The sequence below is a fragment of the Triticum urartu genome, chromosome 6, assembly GCF_003073215.2.
Source record: "Triticum urartu cultivar G1812 chromosome 6, Tu2.1, whole genome shotgun sequence".
NCBI lineage: Eukaryota > Viridiplantae > Streptophyta > Magnoliopsida > Poales > Poaceae > Triticum > Triticum urartu.
Window position 1 is genome coordinate 181,790,880 of NC_053027.1, and position 10,488 is coordinate 181,801,367.

Genomic DNA, 10,488 nt, shown 5'->3' on the forward strand with positions numbered 1-10,488 from the left:
CCACGTGATCATATTCTTAGCCGTGTGCGGTGCCCCCTTCCACCATAGTCCTCTATAATATCATAGCGGTGCTTAGGCGAAGCCCTGCGAAGGTAGTAAATCAAGATCATCACCACGCCGTCGTGCTAATAGAACTCTTCCCCGACACTTTGCTGGATCGGAGTTCGGGGATCGTCATCGAGCTGAACGTGTGCTAGAACTTGGAGGTGCCGTAGTTTCGGTGCTTGATCGGTCGGGCCGTGAAGACGTACGACTACATCAACCACGTTGTGCTAACGCTTCCGTTGTCGATCTACAAGGGTACGTAGATCACATTCTCCCCTCTCGTTGCTATGCATCACCATGATCTTGCGTGTGCGTAGGAATTTTTTTGAAATTACTACGAAACCCATCAGTGGTATCAGAGCCTAGGTTTTATGTGTTGATGTTATATGCATGAGTAGAACACAAGTGAGTTGTGGGCGATATAAGTCCTACTGCTTACCAGCATGTCATACTTTGGTTCGGCGGTATTGTTGGACGAAGCGGCCTAGACCGACATTACACGTACGCTTACGCGAGACCGGTTCTCCCGACGTGCTTTGCACAAAGGTGGCTAGCGGGTGACAGTTTCTCCAACTTTAGTTGAACCGAGTGTGGCTACGCCCGGTCCTTGCGAAGGTTAAAACGGCACCAACTTGACAAACTATCGTTGTGGTTTTGATGCGTAGGTAAGATTGGTTCTTGCTTAAGCCCATAGCAGCCACGTAAAACTTGCAACAACAAAGTAGAGGACGTCTAACTTGTTTTTGCAGGGCATGTTGTGATGTGATATGGTCAAGACATGATGCTAAATTTTATTGTATGAGATGATCATGTTTTGTAACCGAGTTATCGGCAACTGGCAGGAGCCATATGGTTGTCGCTTTATTGTATGCAATGCAATCGCGCTGTAATGCTTTACTTTATCACTAAGCGGTAGCCATAGTCGTGGAAGCATAAGATTGGCGAGACGACAACGATGCTACGATGGAGATCAAGGTGTCGCACCGGTGACGATGGTGATCACGACGGTGCTTCGAATATGGAGATCACAAGCACAAGATGATGATGGCCATATCATATCACTTATATTGATTGCATGTGATGTTTATCTTTTATGCATCTTATCTTGCTTTGATTGACGGTAGCATTATAAGATGATCTCTCACTAATTATCAAGAAGTGTTCTCCCTGAGTATGCACCGTTGCGAAAGTTCTTCGTGCTGAGAAACCACGTGATGATCGGTTGTGATAGGCTCTACATTCAAATACAACGGGTGCAAAACAGTTGCACACGCGGAATACTCAGGTTATACTTGACGAGCCAAGCATATGCAGATATGGCCTCGGAACACAGAGACCGAAAGGTCGAGCGTGAATCATATAGCAGATATGATCAACATAGCGATGTTCACCAATGAAACTAGTCCATCTCACGTGATGATCGGACATGGTTTAGTTGATTTGGATCATGTAATCACTTAGAGGATTAGAGGGATGTCTATCTAAGTGGGAGTTCTTAAGTAATATGATTAACTGAACCTAAATTTATCATGAACTTAGTACCTAATAGTATCTTGCTTGTCTATGTTTGATTGTAGATAGATGGCCTGTGTTGTTGTTCCGTTGAATTTTAATGCGTTCCTTGAGAAAGCAAAGTTGAAAGATGATGGTAGCAATTACACGGACTGGGTCCGTAACTTGAGGATTATCCTCATTGCTGCATAGAAGAATTACGTCCTGGAAGCACCGCTGGGTGCCCGGCCTGCTGCTGGAGCAACACCAGATGTTATGAACGTCTGGAAGAGCAAAGCTGATGACTACTCGATAGTTCAGTGTGCCATGCTTTACGGCTTAGAATCAGGACTTCAACGATGTTTTGAACGTCATGGAGCATATGAGATGTTCCAGGAATTGAAGTTAATATTTCAAGAAAATGCCGGATTGAGAGATATGAAGTCTCCAATAATTTCTATAGCTGCAAGATGGAGGAGAACAGTTCTGTCAGTGAGCATATACTCAAAATGTCTGGGTATAATAATCACTTGATTCAATTGGGAGTTAGTCTTCCATATGATTGCGTCATTGACAGAATTCTCCAGTCACTCCCACCAAGCTATAAGAGCTTCGTGATGAACTATAATATGCAAGGGATGAATAAGACTATTCCCGAGCTCTTCGCAATGCTGAAAGCTACGGAGGTAGAAATCAAGAAGGAGCATCAAGTGTTGATGGTCAACAAGACCACTAGTTTCAAGAAAAGGGGCAAAGGGAAGAAGAAGGGGAACTTCAAAAAGAACAGCAAGCAAGTTGCTGCTCAAGAGAAGAAACCCAAACCTGGACCTAAGCCTGAAATTGAGTGCTTCTGCTGCAATCAGACTGGTCACTGGAAGCGGAACTGCCTCAAGTATTTGGCGGATAAGAAGGATGGCAAGGTGAACAAAGGTATATGTGATATACATGTTATTGATGAGTACCTTACTAATGCTCGTAGTAGCACCTGGGTATTTGATACTGGTTCTGTTGCTAATATTTGCAACTCAAAACAGGGACTATGGATTAAGCGAAGATTGGCTAAGGACGAGGTGACGATGCGCGTGGGAAACGGTTCCAAAGTCGATGTGATCGCAGTCGGCGCGCTACCTCTACATCTACCTTCGGGATTAATATTAGACCTAAATAATTGTTATTTGGTGCCAGTGTTAAGCATGAACATTATATCTGGATCTTGTTTGATGCGAGACGGTTATTCATTTAAATCAGAGAATAATGGTTGTTCTATTTACATGAGTAATATCTTTTATGGTCATGCACCCTTAAAGAGTGGTCTATTCTTATTAAATCTCGATAGTAGTGACACACATATTCATAGTGTTGAAACCAAAAGATGCAGAGTTGATAATGATAGTGCAACATATTTCTGGCACTGCCGTTTAGGTCATATCGGTATAAAGCGCATGAAGAAACTCCATACTGATGGGCTTTTGGAACCACTTGATTATGAATCACTTGGTACTTGCGAACCGTGCCTTATGGGTAAGATGACAAAAACACCGTTCTACGGTACTATGGAGAGAGCAACAGATTTGTTAGAAATCATACATACAGATGTATGTGGTCCGATGAATGTTGAGGCTCGTGGCGGATATCGTTATTTTCTCACCTTCACAGATGACTTAAGCAGATATGGGTATATCTACTTAATTAAACACAAGTCTAAAACGTTTGAAAAGTTCAAAGAATTTCAGAGTGAAGTTGAAAATCATCGTAACAAGAAAATAAAATTCCTACGATCTGATCGTGGAGGAGAATATTTGAGTTACGAGTTTGGTGTACATTTGAAACAATGTGGAATAGTTTCGCAACTCACGCCACCCGGAACACCACAGCGTAATGGTGTGTCTGAACGTCGTAATCATACTTTACTAGATATGGTACGATCTATGATGTCTCTTACTGATTTACCACTATCATTTTGGGGATACGCTCTAGAGACGGCCGCATTCACGTTAAATAGGGCACCATCAAAATCCGTTGAGACGACGCCTTATGAACTGTGGTTTGGCAAGAAACCAAAGTTGTCGTTTCTGAAAGTTTGGGGATGCGATGCTTATGTTAAAAATCTTCAACCTGATAAGCTCGAACCCAAATCGGAGAAATGTGTCTTCATAGGATATCCAAAGGAAACTATTGGATACACCTTCTATCACAGATCCGAAGGCAAGACTTTTGTTGCTAAATTCGGAAACTTTCTGGAGAAGGAGTTTCTCTCGAAAGAAGTGAGTGGGAGGAAAGTAGAACTTGACGAGGTAACTGTACCTACTCCCTTATTGGAAAATAGTACATCACAGAAACCTGTTTCTGTGACACCTACACCAATTAGTGAGGAAGCTAATGATAATGATCATGAAACTTCAGAACAAGATACTACTGAACCTCGTAGATCAACCAGAGTGAGATCCGCGCCAGAGTGGTACGGTAATCCTGTTCTGGAAGTCATGCTACTAGATCATGATGAACCTACGAACTATGAAGAAGCGATGGTGAGCCCAGATTCCGCAAAATGGCTTGAAGCCATGAAATCTGAGATGGGATCCATGTATGAGAACAAAGTGTGGACTTTGGTTGACTTGCCCAATGATCGGCAAGCAATTGAGAATAAATGGATCTTCAAGAAGAAGACTGACGCTGACGGTAATGTTACTGTCTACAAAGCTCGACTTGTCGCAAAAGGTTTTCGTCAAGTTCAAGGGATTGACTACGATGAGACCTTCTCACCCGTAGCGATGCTTAAGTCTGTCTGAATCATGTTAGCAATTGCCGCATTTTATGATTATGAAATTTTGCAGATGGATGTAAAAACTGCATTCCTGAATGGATTTCTGGAAGAAGAGTTGTATATGATACAACCAGAAGGTTTTGTCGATCCAAAGGGAGCTAACAAAGTGTGCAAGCTCCAGCGATCCATATATGGACTGGTGCAAGCTTCTCGGAGTTGGAATAAACGCTTTGATAGTGTGATCAAAGCATTTGGTTTTATACAGACTTTTGGAGAAGCCTGTATTTACAAGAAAGTGAGTGGGAGCTCTGTAGCATTTCTGATATTATATGTGGATGACATATTACTGATTGGAAATGATATAGAATTTCTGGATAGCATAAAGGGATACTTGAATAAGAGTTTTTCAATGAAAGACCTCGGTGAAGCTGCTTACATATTAGGCATAAAGATCTATAGAGATAGATCAAGACGTTTAATTGGACTTTCACAAAGCACATACCTTGACAAAGTTTTGAAGAAGTTCAAAATGGATCAAGCAAAGAAAGGGTTCTTGCCTGTGTTACAAGGTGTGAAGTTGAGTCAGACTCAATGCCCGACCACTGCAAAAGATAGAGAGAAAATGAAAGATGTTCCCTATGCTTCAGCCATAGGCTCTATCATGTATGCAATGCTGTGTACCAGACCTGATGTGTGCCTTGCTATAAGTCTAGCAGGGAGGTACCAAAGTAATCCAGGAGTGGATTACTGGACAGCGGTCAAGAACATCCTGAAATGCCTGAAGAGGACTAAGAATATGTTTCTCGTTTATGGAGGTGACAAAGAGCTAATCGTAACTGGTTATGTCGATGCAAGCTTTGACACTGATCCGGACGATTCTAAATCACAAACCGGATACGTATTATTAAACGGTGGAGCTGTCAGTTGGTGCAGTTCTAAACAAAGCGTTGTGGCGGGATCTACAAGTGAAGCGGAATACATAGCTGCTTCGGAAGCAGCAAACGAAGGAGTCTGGATGAAGGAGTTCATATCCGATCTAGGTGTCATACCTAGTGCATCGGGTCCAATGAAAATCTTTTGTGATAATACTGGTGCAATTGCCTTGGCAAAGGAATCCAGATTTCACAAGCGAACCAAGCACATCAAGAGACGCTTCAATTCCATCCAGGATCTAGTCCAGGTGGGAGACATAGAGATTTGCAAGATACATACGGATCTGAATGTAGCAGACCCGTTGACTAAGCCTCTTCCACGAGCAAAACATGATCAGCACCAAGGCTCCATGGGTGTTAGAATCATTACTAGGTAATCTAGATTATTGACTCTAGTGCAAGTGGGAGACTGAAGGAAATATGCCCTAGAGGCAATAATAAAGTTATTATGTTATTTCCTTATATCATGATAAATGTTTATTATTCATGCTAGAATTGTATTATCCGGAAACATAATACTTGTGTGAATACATAGACAAACCAAACGTCACTAGTATGCCTCTACTTGACTAGCTCGTTGATCAAAGATGGTTATGTTTCCTAACCATGGACAAAGAGTTCTTATTTGATTGACGGGATCACATCATTAGGTGAATGATCTGATTGACATGACCCATTCCATTAGCTTAGCACCCGATCGTTTAGTATGTTGCTATTGCTTTCTTCATGACTTATACATGTTCCTATGACTATGAGATTATGCAACTCCCGCTTACCAGAGGAACACTTTGTGTGCTACCAAACGTCACAACGTAACTGGGTGATTATAAAGGAGCTCTATAGGTGTCTCCAAAGGTGAATGTTGGGTTGGCGTATTTCGAGATTAGGATTTGTCACTTCGATTGTCGGAGAGGTATCTCTGGGCCCTCTCGGTAATGCCCATCACATAAGCCTTGCAAGCATTACAACTAATGAGTTAGTTGCAAGATGATGTATTACGAAACGAGTAAAGAGACTTGCCGGTAACGAGATTGAACTAGGTATTGAGATACCGACGATCGAATCTCGGGCAAGTAACATACCGATGACAAAGGGAACAACGTATGTTGTTATGCGGTCTGACCGATAAAAGATCTTCATAGAATATGTAGGAGCCAATATAGGCATCCAGGTTCCGCTATTGGTTATTGACTGGAGACGTGTCTCGGTCATGTCTACATTATTCTCGAACCCGTAGGGTCCGCACGCTTAAGGTTTCGATGACAGTTATATTATGAGTTTATGAGTTTTGATCTACCGAAGTTAGTTCGGAGTCTCGGATGTGATCACGGACATGACGAGGAGTCTCGAAAAGGTCGAGACATAAAGATTGATATATTGGACGGCTATATTCGGACACCGGAAGTGTTCCGGGTGATTTCGGAGAAAACCGGAGAGCCGGAGGGTTACCGGAACCCCCCCGGGAGAAGTAATGGGCCATATGGGCCTTAGTGGAGAGAGAGAGGGGCAGCCAGGGTGGGCCGCGCACCTCCTCCCCCCTGTTCCGAATTGGACTAGGAGAGGGGGGGCGGCGCCCCCCTTTCCTTCTCCCTCCCCACTTCTTTCCCCCTCCTAGTAGGAGTCCTACTCCTACTAGGAGGAGGACTCCTCCTTGGCGCACCATTGGGGCCGGCCGGCCTCCTCCCCTTGATCCTTTATATACGGGGGCAAGGGGGCACCCCAGACACACAAGTTGATCCACGTGATCATATTCTTAGCCGTGTGCGGTGCCCCCTTCCACCATAGTCCTCAATAATATCATAGAGGTGCTTAGGCGAAGCCCTGCGACGGTAGTACATCAAGATCGTCACCACGCCGTCGTGCTAATAGAACTCTTCCCCGACACTTTGCTGGATCGGAGTTCGGGGATCGTCATCGAGCTGAACGTGTGCGAGAACTCGGAGGTGCCGTAGTTTCGGTGCTTGATCGGTCGGGCCGTGAAGACGTACGACTACATCAACCACGTTGTGCTAACGCTTCCGTTGTCGATCTACAAGGGTACGTAGATCACACTCTCCCCTCTCGTTGCTATGCATCACCATGATCTTGCGTGTGCGTAGGAATTTTTTTGAAATTACTATGAAATCCGTCAATATGTGTGTCCCTGACCTCAGTATTCTTAGGAGTGCTGTGTTAGGAGATAGATCTTATAATTTGGGAGCCATTTTTGCACGTAGGTTGCATCTTAATAGATTTAATGGAGATTTCTTTGGGTGAATTTATGCAACCCGCATAGCTAATTTTCTTGGTATAGCCATACGTGAAGATGATATTGAGCTGCCTCCTGCTTATTTGGATTATGAGGCTATGGTTCACCACCAGTTTGTCGAGAGGAATGAATCACCTCCCCAGTATCGCCTAATCTTTGACAGACGCCGTGCTGTCCGTATTACTCTCCCTGCTCCTGCCTTTTTTGATTATTAGGCAAAAGGAAGATATGTTATTACCAGAGAGGAGGCACATGAGTACGAGAGGAGGGTGGAGGCCGCTCGTCGCCACGCTGCAGCTCAAGAGGCGATAGCCGCTGCATCTCAGTACGACCCCAACTATTACTATGGATATCCTCTAGGCCAACCGTGGCCATAGACCAACTTAGGCCAAAAGCCTAAGCTTGGGGGAGTACGTATTTCTCACCGACATTACATTCATGTTCACACACTCATTGCTAGATGTCGGTGCTCATACTTTTTCATTGTATCATCCATGCTAGTTTATTTCCCTTTTTATGCTTTCTTCTTGTGTGTTTAATAAACCTTAATAAAAAAGAAAAAAAAATTAGTTGTAGTTTTTAATTAGTTTACTTTCCATGCTTGTAGTGGTAATTAAAAAGAAAATCCAAAAAGATTTCATGTTCTTCTTTTGCTTGTTGGGAGCTTTCCCGTGTAAATAGTTTTATTTCATTTCTTTTCTTTGGGGGTCGATAGCAGAAGACCATAATTAAATTGTTGAAGTGGCTCTTATATGCATTATTGTTGATCTGACAAAAGAGCCCATATTGCCTTGTCTTCTCATGTTTATGGAATGCTTGCAGATTCCAGCTGAGTCCAATGCACGTGCACTATTATTATTATCCACATTGTTCGGTCGTGCAAGTGAAAGGCAATTATGACGATATATGATGGACTGATTGAGATGAGAAAAGCTGGTATGAACTCGACCTCTCTTGTTTTTGTAAATATGATAAGTTCACCGTTCCTGATTCAGCCTATTATGAATAAACATATTTGCAATGACAACTAGAGATCATAGTTTGTTCTGCCATGCTTAATTAGCTAGGAGCTTATAATGGTTTACCTTGTGTGCCAACATGCTATTAAAATGGTTGTGATGTGGTATGATAGGGTGGTATCCTCCTCTGAATGATTTAAGTGATTTGACTTGGCACATGTAAACGCATGTAGTTGAAACAAAATCAACATAGCCTTCATGATATTTATGTTCATGGTGGATTATATCCTACTCATGCTTGCATTCGGTGTTGATTAATTTTAATGCATGTTCATGACTGTTGTCGCTCTCTAGCTGGTCACTTCCCAGTCTTTTGCTAGCCTTCACCTGTACTAAGCAGGAATACTGCTTATGCATCCAACTCCATAAACCCCAAAGTTATGCCATATGAGTCCACTATACCTACCTATATACGGTATCTACCTGTCGTTCCAAGTAAATTTGTATGTGCCAAACTCTAAACCTTCAAATAAATATCCTATTTTGTATGCTCGAATAGCTCATGTATCAACTAGGGCTGTTCGTATCTTCCATGCTAGGCGGGTTATTCTCAAGAGGAGTGGACTCCACTCCTCACTCACGAGAAAATGGCTGGTCACCGGGATGCCCAGTCCCATGCTTTATGCAAACTAAATCAAAATAAGTGCAAACAAAACTCCCCCTGGGACTCTTGTTAGTTGGAGGCACTCATTGTTTCGAGCAAGCCATGGATTGATGCTTGTTGGTGGAGGGGGGTATAACCTTTACCATTCTGCTTGGGAACCGCCTATAATGTGTGTAGCATGGAAGATATCACCATCTCTTGGTTGTTATGTTGACAATGAAAGTATACCGCTCAAAACATTATTCACCTCTATTTCGAAACTGAGCTCTGGCACCTCTACAAATCCCTGCTTCCCTCTGCGAAGGGCCTATCTATTTACTTTCATGTTGAGTCATCATCCTCTTATTAAAAAGCACCAGTTGTAGAGCACCACTGTCATTTGCATTCATTATTGTTAGTTTACATTGAGTATGACTTGACTAGGTCTCTTTTACCATGAATTACAATGTCTAGTCAGTCCTTGATCTTTAAAGGTGCTCTGCATTTATGTTTTGCGATCTCAGAAAGGGCTAGCGAGATACCATCTTGTTATATCATATTATGATTGTTTTGAGAAAGTGTTGTCATCCGAGATTTATTATTATTGCTCGCTAGTTGATTATGCCATTGATATGTGTAAACATGAGACCTATGCGTTATTGTCAATATGGTTAGTTTATAATCTTTGCTAAAAACTTGAATGCTGGCTTTACATATTTACAACAACAAGAGCAAACAGAGTTTGTAAAAGTTTTTCTTTATCACTTTCAGTTTATCAACTGAATTTCTTGAGGACAGGCAAAGGTTTAAGCTTGGGGGAGTTGATACGTCTCCATCGTATCTACTTTTCCAAACACTTTTGCCCTTGCTTTGGACTCTAACTTGCATGATTTGAATGGAACTAACCCGGACTGACGCTGTTTTCAGCAGAATTACCATGGTGTTATTTATGTGCAGAAACAGAAGTTCTCGGAATGACCTGAAACTTCACGTAACATCTATTTGGAAATAATAAAAAATCCTTGCAAAATATGAAGACCAGGGGGCCCACACCCTAGCCACGTGGGTGGGGGGCTCACCTGCCCCCTAGGGCGCGCCCCCCTACCTCGTGGGCCCCCTGGAGCTCCTCCGACCTCAACTACAACTCTATATATTTGGTTTTAGAGAGAAAAAAAATCAGAGAGAAGGATTCATCACGTTTTACGATACGGAGCCGCCGCCAAGCCCTAAAACCTCTCGGGAGGGCTGATCTGGAGTCCGTTCGGGGCTCCGGAGAGGGGAATCCGTCACCATCGTCACCATCAACCTTCCTCCATCACCAATTTCATGATGCTCACCGCTGTGCGTGAGTAATTCCATCGTAGGCTTGCTGGACGGTGATGGGTTGGATGAGATTTATCATGTAA